This window comes from Nelumbo lutea, chromosome 4, assembly GCF_056320005.1.
Source record: "Nelumbo lutea isolate HS-2025 chromosome 4, American lotus-T2T, whole genome shotgun sequence".
Classification (NCBI taxonomy): Eukaryota; Viridiplantae; Streptophyta; class Magnoliopsida; order Proteales; family Nelumbonaceae; genus Nelumbo; species Nelumbo lutea.
This window is the reverse complement of record NC_142687.1, coordinates 50,728,297-50,740,712: the sequence shown is the minus strand read 5'-3', so window position 1 is coordinate 50,740,712 and position 12,416 is coordinate 50,728,297. Positions and strand designations below refer to the sequence as shown.

Below are 12,416 nucleotides of genomic sequence, written 5' to 3'. Positions count from 1 at the left end.
ACGGTTACCAAGGGAGGAAAGTTGCATACACCGTATTTTCAAGTCTGAATGTATTAAAGGAGGGGAGCAAGATAGTGAGTGCATAAAGATGTAAGCGAGCAAGAAGCAAACGGGTGCGATCATACCAGCACTAATCCACCGGATCCCATTAGAACTCCGAAGTTAAGCGTGTTTGGGTGAAAAAGTATTAGGATGGGTGACCTCCTGGGAAGTCCTTGTGTTGCACCCCAATTTTATTAATATTTTATTTTTGATATACGATTTGCAAATTTCATATGTCGTTTCGGCGAGACAACTGGAAACAATGGGCCGGATTCTCATACCATTTGCGACACGACCGTCATTAATGAATGGGAACGGGGCAAAACCGGGCTTTTGGCATTCGTCGTGCATTGTGGGCCCCGCGATAGTATTGCATCTATCTGGGGCTGCGGTAGATCTGGAAAGGAATAACTCCTCTCACATGGGAGCTTGTGCACGGTTACCAAGGGAGGAAAGTTGCATACACCATTTTCTCAAATCTGAAACAATTATTGGAGGGGAGCAAGATAGTGAGTGCATAATGATTTAAGCGAGCAAAAAGTAGACGGGTGTGATCATTCCAGCACTAATGCACTGGATCCCATCAGAACTCCGAAGTTAAAGGTGCATGGGCGAGAGTAGTACTAGGATGGGTGACCTCCTGGGAAGTCCTCGTGTTGCACCCCAATTTTATTAATATTTTATCTTTGATATACTCTTTGCAAATTCCATATGTCGTTACGGCGAGACAACTGGAAACAACGCGCCGGATACTCGGAGCATTTGCGATACCATTGTCATTACTGAATGGGAACGGTGCAAAACCGGGCTTTTGGCATTCGTCGTGCATTGTGGGCCCCGTGATAGTATTGCATCTATTCGGGGCTGCGGCAGATCTGGAAAGGAATAACTTCGCTCACGTGGAAGCTTGTGCACGGTTACCAAGGGAGGAAAGTTGCATACACCATTTTTTCAAGTGTGAGAATTAATGGGGGGGAGCAAGATAGTGAGTGAATAAAGATTTAAGCGAGCAAGAAGCAAACGGGTGCGATCATTCCAGCACTAATGCACCGGATCCCATCAGAACTCCGAAGTTAAAGGTGCTTGGGCGAGAGTAGTATTAGGATGGGTCACCTCCTTGGAAATCATCATGTTGCACCCCAATTTTAGTAATATTTTATTTTTGATATACTATTTGCAAATTCCATATGTCATTTCGGCGAGACAACTGGAAACAACGCGCCGGAGACTTGGACCATTTGCGACACGATCATCATTACTGAATGGGAACGGTGCAAAACCGAGCTTTTGGCATTCGTCGTGCATTATGGGCCCCGCGATAGTATTGCATCTATCCGGGATTGCGGCAGATCTGGAAAGGAATAACTCCGCTCATGTGAGAGCTTGTGCGCGGTTACGAAGGGAGGAAAGTGGGATACACCGTTTTTTCAAGTCTGAAAGTATTAATGGAGGGGAGCAATATAGTGAGTGCATAAATATTTAAGCGAGCAAGAAGCAAACGGCTCCGATCATACCAGCACTAATCCACCGGATCCCATCAGAACTACGAAGTTAAGTGTGCTTGGGCGAGAGTAGTATTAGGATGGCTGACATCCTGGGAAATCCTTGAGTTGCAACCCAATTTTATTAATATGTTATTTTCGATATTCTATTTGCAAATTCCATATGTCGTTTCGGCGAGACAACTGGAAACAACGCGCTGGATACTCGGACCATTTGCGGTACGATCGTCATTACTGAATGGGAACGGTGCAAAGTCGGGCTTTTGGCATTCGTCGTGCATTGTGGGCCCCGCGATTGTATTGCATCTATCCATGGCTGCGGCAGATTTTGAAAGGAATAACTCCGCTCACGTGGGAGCTTGTGTACGTTTACCAAGGGAGGAAAGTTGCATACACCGTTTTTTCAAGTCTGAAAGAATTAATGGAGGGGAGAAAGATAGTGAGTGCATAAAGATTTAAGCGAGGAAGAAGCGGACGGGTGCTTTCATACCAGCACTAATGCACCGGATCCCATCAGAACTCCGAAGTTAAGGGTGCATGGGCGAGAGTAGTATTAGGATGGGTGACCTCCTGGGAAATCCTCGTGTTGCACCCCAATTTTATTAATATTTTATCTTTGATATACTATTTGCAAATTCCATATGTCGTTTCGGCGAGACAACTGGAAACAACGCGCCGGATACTCGGACCATTTGCGGTACCATCGTCATTACTGAATGGGAACGGTGCAAAATCGGGCTTTTGGCATTCGTCGTGCATTGTGGGCCACGCGATAATATTGCATCTATTCGGGGCTGCGGCAGATCTGGAAAGGAATAACTTCGCTCACGTGGAAGCTTGTGCACGGTTACCAAGGGAGGAAAGTTGCATACACCATTTTCTCATGTCTGAAAGTATTAATGGAGGGGAGCAAATAATGAGTGCATAAAGATTTAAGCAAGCAAGGAGCAAACGGGTATAATCATACCAGCACTAATCCACCGGATCCCATCAGAACTCCGAAGTTAAGCGTGCTTGGGCGAGAGTAGTATTAGGATGGCTGACCGCCTGGAAATCCTTGTGTTGCACCCCAATTTTATTAATATTTTATTTTTGAAATACTATTTGCAAATTCCATCTGTCGTTTCGGTGAGACAACTGGAAACAACGCGTCGGATTCTCGGAACATTTGAGGCACGACCGTCATTACTGAATGGGAACGGTGCAAAACCGGGCTTTTGGCATTCGTTGTGCATTGTGGGCCCCGCGATAGTATTGCATCTATCCGTGGCAGTGGCAGATCTAGAAAGGAATAATTCCGCTCACGTGGGAGCTTGTGCACGCTTACCAAGGGTGGAAAGTTGCATACACCGTTCTTTTCAAATCTGAAAGAATTAATGAAGGGGAGCAAGATAGTGAGTGCATAAAGATTTAAGCGAACAAGAAGCGGAAGGGTGCGATCATACCAGCACTAATGCACCGGATCCCATCAGAACACCGAATTTAAGTGTGCTTGGGCGAGAGTAGTATTAGGATAGGTGACCTCCTGGGAAGTCCTCGTGTTGCACCCAATTTTATTAATATGTTATTTTCGATATACTATTTTCAAATTCCATATGTCGTTTCGGCGAGGCAACTGGAAACAACGCGCTGGATACTCGGATCATTTGCGGTACGATCGTCATTACTGAATGGGAACGATGCAAAGTCGGGCTTTTGGCATTCGTCGTGCATTGTGGGCCCCGCGATTGTATTGCATCTATCCATGGCTGCGGCAGATTTTGAAAGGAATAACTCCGCTCACGTGGGAGCTTGTGCACGTTTACCAAGGGAGGAAAGTTGCATACACCGTTTTTTCAAGTCTGAAAGAATTAATGGAGGGGAGAAAGATAGTGAGTGCATAAAGATTTAAGCGAGGAAGCAGCGGACGGGTGCGTTCATACCAGCACTAATGCACTGGATCCCATCAGAACTCCGAAGTTAAGGGTGCATGGGCGAGAGTAGTACTAGGATGGGTGACCTCCTGGGAAATCCTCGTGTTGTACCCCAATTTTATTAATATTTTATCTTTGATATACTATTTGCAAATTCCATATGTCGTTTCGGCGAGACAACTGGAAACAACGCGCCGGATACTCGGACCATTTGCGGTACCATCGTCATTACTGAATGGGAACGGTGCAAAATCGGGCTTTTGGCATTCGTCGTGCATTGTGGGCCCCGCGATAGTATTGCATCTATTCTAGGCTGCGGCAGATCTGGAAAGGAATAACTTCGCTCACGTGGAAGCTTGTGCACGGTTACCAAGGGAGGAAAGTTGCATACACCATTTTCTCATGTCTGAAAGTATTAATGGAGGGGAGCAAGATAATGAGTGCATAAAGATTTAAGCAAGCAAGAAGCAAACGGGTATAATCATACCAGCACTAATCCACCGGATCCCATCAGAACTCCGAAGTTAAGCGTGCTTGGGCGAGAGTAGTATTAGGATGGCTGACCTCCTGGAAATCCTTGTGTTGGAACCCAATTTTATTAATATTTTATTTTTGAAATACTATTTGCAAATTCCATATGTCGTTTCGGTGAGACAACTGGAAACAACGCGTCGGATTCTCGGAACATTTGCGGCACGACCGTCATTACTGAATGGGAACGGTGCAAAACCGGGCTTTTGGCATTCGTCGTGCATTGTGGGCCCCGCAATAGTATTGCATCTATCTGTGGCAGTGGCAGATCTAGAATGTCATAACTCCGCTCACGTGGGAGCTTGTGCACGTTTACCAAGGGAGGAAAGTTGCATACACCGTTCTTTTCAAATCTGAAAGAATTAATGAAGGGAGCAAGATAGTGAGTGCATAAAGATTTAAGCGAACAAGAAGCGGAAGGGTGCGATCATACCAGCACTAATGCACCGGATCCCATCAGAACTCCGAAGTTAAGTGTGCTTGGGCGAGAGTAGTATTAGGATGGGTGACCTCCTGGGAAGTTCTCGTGTTGCACCTAATTTTATTAATATTTTATTTTTGATATACTATTTTCAAATTCCATATGTCGTTTCGGCGAGACAACTGGAAACAACGCGCCGGATATTCAGACCATTTGCGGCCCGATCGTCATTACTGAATGGGAACGATGCAAAACCGGGCTTTTGGCATTCGTCGTGCATTGTGGGCCCCTTGATAGTATTGCATCTATCCGGGGCTGCGGCAGATCTGGAAACGAATAACTCCGCTCACGTGGGAGCTTGTGCACGGTTACCAAGGGAGGAAAGTTGCATACACCGTATTTTCAAGTCTGAATGTATTAAAGGAGGGGAGCAAGATAGTGAGTGCATAAAGATGTAAGCGAGCAAGAAGCAAACGGGTGCGATCATACCAGCACTAATCCACCGGATCCCATTAGAACTCCGAAGTTAAGCGTGTTTGGGTGAAAAAGTATTAGGATGGGTGACCTCCTGGGAAGTCCTTGTGTTGCACCCCAATTTTATTAATATTTTATTTTTGATATACGATTTGCAAATTTCATATGTCGTTTCGGCGAGACAACTGGAAACAACGGGCCGGATTCTCATACCATTTGCGACACGACCGTCATTAATGAATGGGAACGGGGCAAAACCGGGCTTTTGGCATTCGTCGTGCATTGTGGGCCCCGTGATAGTATTGCATCTATCTGGGGCTGCGGTAGATCTGGAAAGGAATAACTCCTCTCACATGGGAGCTTGTGCACGGTTACCAAGGGAGGAAAGTTGCATACACCATTTTCTCAAATCTGAAACAATTATTGGAGGGGAGCAAGATAGTGAGTGCATAATGATTTAAGCGAGCAAAAAGTAGACGGGTGTGATCATTCCAGCACTAATGCACTGGATCCCATCAGAACTCCGAAGTTAAAGGTGCATGGGCGAGAGTAGTACTAGGATGGGTGACCTCCTGGGAAGTCCTCGTGTTGCACCCCAATTTTATTAATATTTTATCTTTGATATACTCTTTGCAAATTCCATATGTCGTTACGGCGAGACAACTGGAAACAACGCGCCGGATACTCGGAGCATTTGCGATACCATTGTCATTACTGAATGGGAACGGTGCAAAACCGGGCTTTTGGCATTCGTCGTGCATTGTGGGCCCCGTGATAGTATTGCATCTATTCGGGGCTGCGGCAGATCTGGAAAGGAATAACTTCGCTCACGTGGAAGCTTGTGCACGGTTACCAAGGGAGGAAAGTTGCATACACCATTTTTTCAAGTGTGAGAATTAATGGGGGGGAGCAAGATAGTGAGTGAATAAAGATTTAAGCGAGCAAGAAGCAAACGGGTGCGATCATTCCAGCACTAATGCACCGGATCCCATCAGAACTCCGAAGTTAAAGGTGCTTGGGCGAGAGTAGTATTAGGATGGGTCACCTCCTTGGAAATCATCATGTTGCACCCCAATTTTATTAATATTTTATTTTTCATATACTATTTGCAAATTCCATATGTCATTTCGGCGAGACAACTGGAAACAACGCGCCGGAGACTTGGACCATTTGCGACACGATCATCATTACTGAATGGGAACGGTGCAAAACCGAGCTTTTGGCATTCGTCGTGCATTATGGGCCCCGCGATAGTATTGCATCTATCCGGGATTGCGGCAGATCTGGAAAGGAATAACTCCGCTCATGTGAGAGCTTGTGCGCGGTTACGAAGGGAGGAAAGTGGGATACACCGTTTTTTCAAGTCTGAAAGTATTAATGGAGGGGAGCAATATAGTGAGTGCATAAATATTTAAGCGAGCAAGAAGCAAACGGCTCCGATCATACCAGCACTAATCCACCGGATCCCATCAGAACTACGAAGTTAAGTGTGCTTGGGCGAGAGTAGTATTAGGATGGCTGACATCCTGGGAAATCCTTGAGTTGCAACCCAATTTTATTAATATGTTATTTTCGATATTCTATTTGCAAATTCCATATGTCGTTTCGGCGAGACAACTGGAAACAACGCGCTGGATACTCGGACCATTTGCGGTACGATCGTCATTACTGAATGGGAACGGTGCAAAGTCGGGCTTTTGGCATTCGTCGTGCATTGTGGGCCCCGCGATTGTATTGCATCTATCCATGGCTGTGGCAGATTTTGAAAGGAATAACTCCGCTCACGTGGGAGCTTGTGTACGTTTACCAAGGGAGGAAAGTTGCATACACCGTTTTTTCAAGTCTGAAAGAATTAATGGAGGGGAGAAAGATAGTGAGTGCATAAAGATTTAAGCGAGGAAGAAGCGGACGGGTGCTTTCATACCAGCACTAATGCACCGGATCCCATCAGAACTCCGAAGTTAAGGGTGCATGGGCGAGAGTAGTATTAGGATGGGTGACCTCCTGGGAAATCCTCGTGTTGCACCCCAATTTTATTAATATTTTATCTTTGATATACTATTTGCAAATTCCATATGTCGTTTCGGCGAGACAACTGGAAACAACGCGCCGGATACTCGGACCATTTGCGGTACCATCGTCATTACTGAATGGGAACGGTGCAAAATCGGGCTTTTGGCATTCGTCGTGCATTGTGGGCCCCGCGATAATATTGCATCTATTCGGGGCTGCGGCAGATCTGGAAAGGAATAACTTCGCTCACGTGGAAGCTTGTGCACGGTTACCAAGGGAGGAAAGTTGCATACACCATTTTCTCATGTCTGAAAGTATTAATGGAGGGGAGCAAATAATGAGTGCATAAAGATTTAAGCAAGCAAGGAGCAAACGGGTATAATCATACCAGCACTAATCCACCGGATCCCATCAGAACTCCGAAGTTAAGCGTGCTTGGGCGAGAGTAGTATTAGGATGGCTGACCTCCTGGAAATCCTTGTGTTGCACCCCAATTTTATTAATATTTTATTTTTGAAATACTATTTGCAAATTCCATCTGTCGTTTCGGTGAGACAACTGGAAACAACACGTCGGATTCTCGGAACATTTAAGGCACGACCGTCATTACTGAATGGGAACGGTGCAAAACCGGACTTTTGGCATTCGTTGTGCATTGTGGGCCCCGCGATATTATTGCATCTATCCGTGGCAGTGGCAGATCTCGAAAGGAATAATTCCGCTCACGTGGGAGCTTGTGCACGCTTACCAAGGGTGGAAAGTTGCATACACCGTTCTTTTCAAATCTGAAAGAATTAATGAAGGGGAGCAAGATAGTGAGTGCATAAAGATTTAAGCGAACAAGAAGCGGAAGGGTGCGATCATACCAGCACTAATGCACCGGATCCCATCAGAACACCGAATTTAAGTGTGCTTGGGCGAGAGTAGTATTAGGATAGGTGACCTCCTGGGAAGTCCTCGTGTTGCACCCAATTTTATTAATATGTTATTTTCGATATACTATTTTCAAATTCCATATGTCGTTTCGGCGAGGCAACTGGAAACAACGCGCTGGATACTCGGATCATTTGCGGTACGATCGTCATTACTGAATGGGAACGATGCAAAGTCGGGCTTTTGGCATTCGTCGTGCATTGTGGGCCCCGCGATTGTATTGCATCTATCCATGGCTGCGGCAGATTTTGAAAGGAATAACTCCGCTCACGTGGGAGCTTGTGCACGTTTACCAAGGGAGGAAAGTTGCATACACCGTTTTTTCAAGTCTGAAAGAAATAATGGAGGGGAGAAAGATAGTGAGTGCATAAAGATTTAAGCGAGGAAGCAGCGGACGGGTGCGTTCATACCAGCACTAATGCACTGGATCCCATCAGAACTCCGAAGTTAAGGGTGCATGGGCGAGAGTAGTACTAGGATGGGTGACCTCCTGGGAAATCCTCGTGTTGTACCCCAATTTTATTAATATTTTATCTTTGATATACTATTTGCAAATTCCATATGTCGTTTCGGCGAGACAACTGGAAACAACGCGCCGGATACTCGGACCATTTGCGGTACCATCGTCATTACTGAATGGGAACGGTGCAAAATCGGGCTTTTGGCATTCGTCGTGCATTGTGGGCCCCGCGATAGTATTGCATCTATTCTAGGCTGCGGCAGATCTGGAAAGGAATAACTTCGCTCACGTGGAAGCTTGTGCACGGTTACCAAGGGAGGAAAGTTGCATACACCATTTTCTCATGTCTGAAAGTATTAATGGAGGGGAGCAAGATAATGAGTGCATAAAGATTTAAGCAAGCAAGAAGCAAACTGGTATAATCATACCAGCACTAATCCACCGGATCCCATCAGAACTCCGAAGTTAAGCGTGCTTGGGCGAGAGTAGTATTAGGATGGCTGACCTCCTGGAAATCCTTGTGTTGGAACCCAATTTTATTAATATTTTATTTTTGAAATACTATTTGCAAATTCCATATGTCGTTTCGGTGAGACAACTGGAAACAACGCGTCGGATTCTCGGAACATTTGCGGCACGACCGTCATTACTGAATGGGAACGGTGCAAAACCGGGCTTTTGGCATTCGTCGTGCATTGTGGGCCCCGCAATAGTATTGCATCTATCTGTGGCAGTGGCAGATCTAGAATATCATAACTCCGCTCACGTGGGAGCTTGTGCACGTTTACCAAGGGAGGAAAGTTGCATACACCGTTCTTTTCAAATCTGAAAGAATTAATGAAGGGAGCAAGATAGTGAGTGCATAAAGATTTAAGCGAACAAGAAGCGGAAGGGTGCGATCATACCAGCACTAATGCACCGGATCCCATCAGAACTCCGAAGTTAAGTGTGCTTGGGCGAGAGTAGTATTAGGATGGGTGACCTCCTGGGAAGTTCTCGTGTTGCACCTAATTTTATTAATATTTTATTTTTGATATACTATTTTCAAATTCCATATGTCGTTTCGGCGAGACAACTGGAAACAACGCGCCGGATATTCAGACCATTTGCGGCCCGATCGTCATTACTGAATGGGAACGATGCAAAACCGGGCTTTTGGCATTCGTCGTGCATTGTGGGCCCCTTGATAGTATTGCATCTATCCGGGGCTGCGGCAGATCTGGAAACGAATAACTCCGCTCACGTGGGAGCTTGTGCACGGTTACCAAGGGAGGAAAGTTGCATACACCGTATTTTCAAGTCTGAATGTATTAAAGGAGGGGAGCAAGATAGTGAGTGCATAAAGATGTAAGCGAGCAAGAAGCAAACGGGTGCGATCATACCAGCACTAATCCACCGGATCCCATTAGAACTCCGAAGTTAAGCGTGTTTGGGTGAAAAAGTATTAGGATGGGTGACCTCCTGGGAAGTCCTTGTGTTGCACCCCAATTTTATTAATATTTTATTTTTGATATACGATTTGCAAATTTCATATGTCGTTTCGGCGAGACAACTGGAAACAACGGGCCGGATTCTCATACCATTTGCGACACGACCGTCATTAATGAATGGGAACGGGGCAAAACCGGGCTTTTGGCATTCGTCGTGCATTGTGGGCCCCGCGATAGTATTGCATCTATCTGGGGCTGCGGTAGATCTGGAAAGGAATAACTCCTCTCACATGGGAGCTTGTGCACGGTTACCAAGGGAGGAAAGTTGCATACACCATTTTCTCAAATCTGAAACAATTATTGGAGGGGAGCAAGATAGTGAGTGCATAATGATTTAAGCGAGCAAAAAGTAGACGGGTGCGATCATTCCAGCACTAATGCACTGGATCCCATCAGAACTCCGAAGTTAAAGGTGCATGGGCGAGAGTAGTACTAGGATGGGTGACCTCCTGGGAAGTCCTCGTGTTGCACCCCAATTTTATTAATATTTTATCTTTGATATACTCTTTGCAAATTCCATATGTCGTTTCGGCGAGACAACTGGAAACAACGCGCCGGATACTCGGAGCATTTGCGATACCATTGTCATTACTGAATGGGAACGGTGCAAAACCGGGCTTTTGGCATTCGTCGTGCATTGTGGGCCCCGTGATAGTATTGCATCTATTCGGGGCTGCGGCAGATCTGGAAAGGAATAACTTCGCTCACGTGGAAGCTTGTGCACGGTTACCAAGGGAGGAAAGTTGCATACACCGTTTTTTCAAGTGTGAGAATTAATGGGGGGGAGCAAGATAGTGAGTGAATAAAGATTTAAGCGAGCAAGAAGCAAACGGGTGCGATCATTCCAGCACTAATGCACCGGATCCCATCAGAACTCCGAAGTTAAAGGTGCTTGGGCGAGAGTAGTATTAGGATGGGTCACCTCCTTGGAAATCATCATGTTGCACCCCAATTTTATTAATATTTTATTTTTGATATACTATTTGCAAATTCCATATGTCATTTCGGCGAGACAACTGGAAACAACGCGCCGGATACTTGGACCATTTGCGACACGATCATCATTACTAAATGGGAACGGTGCAAAACCGAGCTTTTGGCATTCGTCGTGCATTATGGGCCCCACGATAGTATTGCATCTATCCGGGATTGCGGCAGATCTGGAAAGGAATAACTCCGCTCATGTGAGAGCTTGTGCGCGGTTACGAAGGGAGGAAAGTGGGATACACCGTTTTTTCAAGTCTGAAAGTATTAATGGAGGGGAGCAATATAGTGAGTGCATAAATATTTAAGCGAGCAAGAAGCAAACGGCTCCGATCATACCAGCACTAATCCACCGGATCCCATCAGAACTCCGAAGTTAAGTGTGCTTGGGCGAGAGTAGTATTAGGATGGCTGACATCCTGGGAAATCCTTGAGTTGCAACCCAATTTTATTAATATGTTATTTTCGATATTCTATTTGCAAATTCCATATGTCGTTTCGGCGATACAACTGGAAACAACGCGCTGGATACTCGGACCATTTGCGGTACGATCGTCATTACTGAATGGGAACGGTGCAAAGTCGGGCTTTTGGCATTCGTCGTGCATTGTGGGCCCCGCGATTGTATTGCATCTATCCATGGCTGCGGCAGATTTTGAAAGGAATAACTCCGCTCACGTGGGAGCTTGTGTACGTTTACCAAGGGAGGAAAGTTGCATACACCGTTTTTTCAAGTCTGAAAGAATTAATGGAGGGGAGAAAGATAGTGAGTGCATAAAGATTTAAGCGAGGAAGAAGCGGACGGGTGCGTTCATACCAGCACTAAAGCACCGGATCCCATCAGAACTCCGAAGTTAAGGGTGCATGGGCGAGAGTAGTACTAGGATGGGTGACCTCCTGGGAAATCCTCGTGTTGCACCCCAATTTTATTAACATTTTATCTTTGATATACTATTTGCAAATTCCATATGTCGTTTCGGCGAGACAACTGGAAACAACGCGCCAGATACTGGGACCATTTGCGGTACCATCGTCATTACTGAATGGGAACGGTGCAAAATCGGGCTTTTGGCATTCGTCGTGCATTGTGGGCCCCGCGATAATATTGCATCTATTCGGGGCTGCGGCAGATCTGGAAAGGAATAACTTCGCTCACGTGGAAGCTTGTGCACGGTTACCAAGGGAGGAAAGTTGCATACACCATTTTCTCATGTCTGAAAGTATTAATGGAGGGGAGCAAGATAATGAGTTCATAAAGATTTAAGCAAGCAAGGAGCAAACGGGTATAATCATACCAGCACTAATCCACCGGATCCCATCAGAACTCCGAAGTTAAGCGTGCTTGGGCGAGAGTAGTATTAGGATGGCTGACCTCCTGGAAATCCTTGTGTTGCACCCCAATTTTATTAATATTTTATTTTTGAAATACTATTTGCAAATTCCATATGTCGTTTCGGTGAGACAACTGGAAACAACGCGTCGGATTCTCGGAACATTTGCGGCACGACCGTCATTACTGAATGGGAACGGTGCAAAACCGGGCTTTTGGCATTCGTCGTGCATTGTGGGCCCCGCGATAGTATTGCATCTATCCGTGGCAGTGGCAGATCTAGAAAGGAATAACTCCGCTCACGTGGGAGCTTGTGCACGTTT

The 12,416-nt window shown here is 45.8% G+C and overlaps 13 non-coding genes and 13 pseudogenes across 13 annotated transcripts; all 26 read left to right on the top strand.

The window, feature by feature from the left end:
* The first annotated feature begins 111 nt into the window (after positions 1–111).
* Positions 112–229, top strand: LOC148855775 (5S ribosomal RNA; annotated as a pseudogene).
* A 359-nt stretch (positions 230–588) lies between these two features.
* Positions 589–707, top strand: LOC148855774 (5S ribosomal RNA). The gene has a single exon (XR_016097515.1). It is a non-coding gene; the product is annotated as a 5S ribosomal RNA (ribosomal RNA).
* Positions 708–1,064: 357 nt separating this feature from the next.
* Positions 1,065–1,183, top strand: LOC148855773 (5S ribosomal RNA; annotated as a pseudogene).
* A 359-nt stretch (positions 1,184–1,542) lies between these two features.
* Positions 1,543–1,661, top strand: LOC148855772 (5S ribosomal RNA; annotated as a pseudogene).
* A 359-nt stretch (positions 1,662–2,020) lies between these two features.
* Positions 2,021–2,139, top strand: LOC148855771 (5S ribosomal RNA). The gene has a single exon (XR_016097888.1). It is a non-coding gene; the product is annotated as a 5S ribosomal RNA (ribosomal RNA).
* Positions 2,140–2,497: 358 nt separating this feature from the next.
* Positions 2,498–2,615, top strand: LOC148855770 (5S ribosomal RNA). The gene has a single exon (XR_016098164.1). It is a non-coding gene; the product is annotated as a 5S ribosomal RNA (ribosomal RNA).
* A 360-nt stretch (positions 2,616–2,975) lies between these two features.
* Positions 2,976–3,094, top strand: LOC148855769 (5S ribosomal RNA; annotated as a pseudogene).
* Positions 3,095–3,452: 358 nt separating this feature from the next.
* On the top strand, positions 3,453–3,571 carry LOC148855768 (5S ribosomal RNA). The gene has a single exon (XR_016097787.1). It is a non-coding gene; the product is annotated as a 5S ribosomal RNA (ribosomal RNA).
* Positions 3,572–3,930: 359 nt separating this feature from the next.
* LOC148855767 (5S ribosomal RNA) lies at positions 3,931–4,048 on the top strand (annotated as a pseudogene).
* A 359-nt stretch (positions 4,049–4,407) lies between these two features.
* LOC148855766 (5S ribosomal RNA) lies at positions 4,408–4,526 on the top strand. Its single transcript, XR_016096591.1, has one exon. It is a non-coding gene; the product is annotated as a 5S ribosomal RNA (ribosomal RNA).
* Positions 4,527–4,884: 358 nt separating this feature from the next.
* LOC148855765 (5S ribosomal RNA) lies at positions 4,885–5,002 on the top strand (annotated as a pseudogene).
* Positions 5,003–5,361: 359 nt separating this feature from the next.
* LOC148855764 (5S ribosomal RNA) lies at positions 5,362–5,480 on the top strand. Its single transcript, XR_016097514.1, has one exon. It is a non-coding gene; the product is annotated as a 5S ribosomal RNA (ribosomal RNA).
* A 357-nt stretch (positions 5,481–5,837) lies between these two features.
* Positions 5,838–5,956, top strand: LOC148855763 (5S ribosomal RNA; annotated as a pseudogene).
* Positions 5,957–6,315: 359 nt separating this feature from the next.
* LOC148855762 (5S ribosomal RNA) lies at positions 6,316–6,434 on the top strand (annotated as a pseudogene).
* Positions 6,435–6,793: 359 nt separating this feature from the next.
* On the top strand, positions 6,794–6,912 carry LOC148855761 (5S ribosomal RNA). The gene has a single exon (XR_016097887.1). It is a non-coding gene; the product is annotated as a 5S ribosomal RNA (ribosomal RNA).
* Positions 6,913–7,270: 358 nt separating this feature from the next.
* Positions 7,271–7,388, top strand: LOC148855760 (5S ribosomal RNA). The gene has a single exon (XR_016098137.1). It is a non-coding gene; the product is annotated as a 5S ribosomal RNA (ribosomal RNA).
* A 360-nt stretch (positions 7,389–7,748) lies between these two features.
* LOC148855759 (5S ribosomal RNA) lies at positions 7,749–7,867 on the top strand (annotated as a pseudogene).
* Positions 7,868–8,225: 358 nt separating this feature from the next.
* On the top strand, positions 8,226–8,344 carry LOC148855758 (5S ribosomal RNA). The gene has a single exon (XR_016097786.1). It is a non-coding gene; the product is annotated as a 5S ribosomal RNA (ribosomal RNA).
* A 359-nt stretch (positions 8,345–8,703) lies between these two features.
* LOC148855757 (5S ribosomal RNA) lies at positions 8,704–8,821 on the top strand (annotated as a pseudogene).
* A 359-nt stretch (positions 8,822–9,180) lies between these two features.
* LOC148855756 (5S ribosomal RNA) lies at positions 9,181–9,299 on the top strand. Its single transcript, XR_016096590.1, has one exon. It is a non-coding gene; the product is annotated as a 5S ribosomal RNA (ribosomal RNA).
* Positions 9,300–9,657: 358 nt separating this feature from the next.
* Positions 9,658–9,775, top strand: LOC148855755 (5S ribosomal RNA; annotated as a pseudogene).
* A 359-nt stretch (positions 9,776–10,134) lies between these two features.
* LOC148855754 (5S ribosomal RNA) lies at positions 10,135–10,253 on the top strand. Its single transcript, XR_016097308.1, has one exon. It is a non-coding gene; the product is annotated as a 5S ribosomal RNA (ribosomal RNA).
* Positions 10,254–10,610: 357 nt separating this feature from the next.
* LOC148855753 (5S ribosomal RNA) lies at positions 10,611–10,729 on the top strand (annotated as a pseudogene).
* Positions 10,730–11,088: 359 nt separating this feature from the next.
* On the top strand, positions 11,089–11,207 carry LOC148855752 (5S ribosomal RNA; annotated as a pseudogene).
* Positions 11,208–11,566: 359 nt separating this feature from the next.
* On the top strand, positions 11,567–11,685 carry LOC148855751 (5S ribosomal RNA). Its single transcript, XR_016096446.1, has one exon. It is a non-coding gene; the product is annotated as a 5S ribosomal RNA (ribosomal RNA).
* A 359-nt stretch (positions 11,686–12,044) lies between these two features.
* LOC148855750 (5S ribosomal RNA) lies at positions 12,045–12,162 on the top strand. The gene has a single exon (XR_016098136.1). It is a non-coding gene; the product is annotated as a 5S ribosomal RNA (ribosomal RNA).
* Positions 12,163–12,416: the final 254 nt, after the last annotated feature.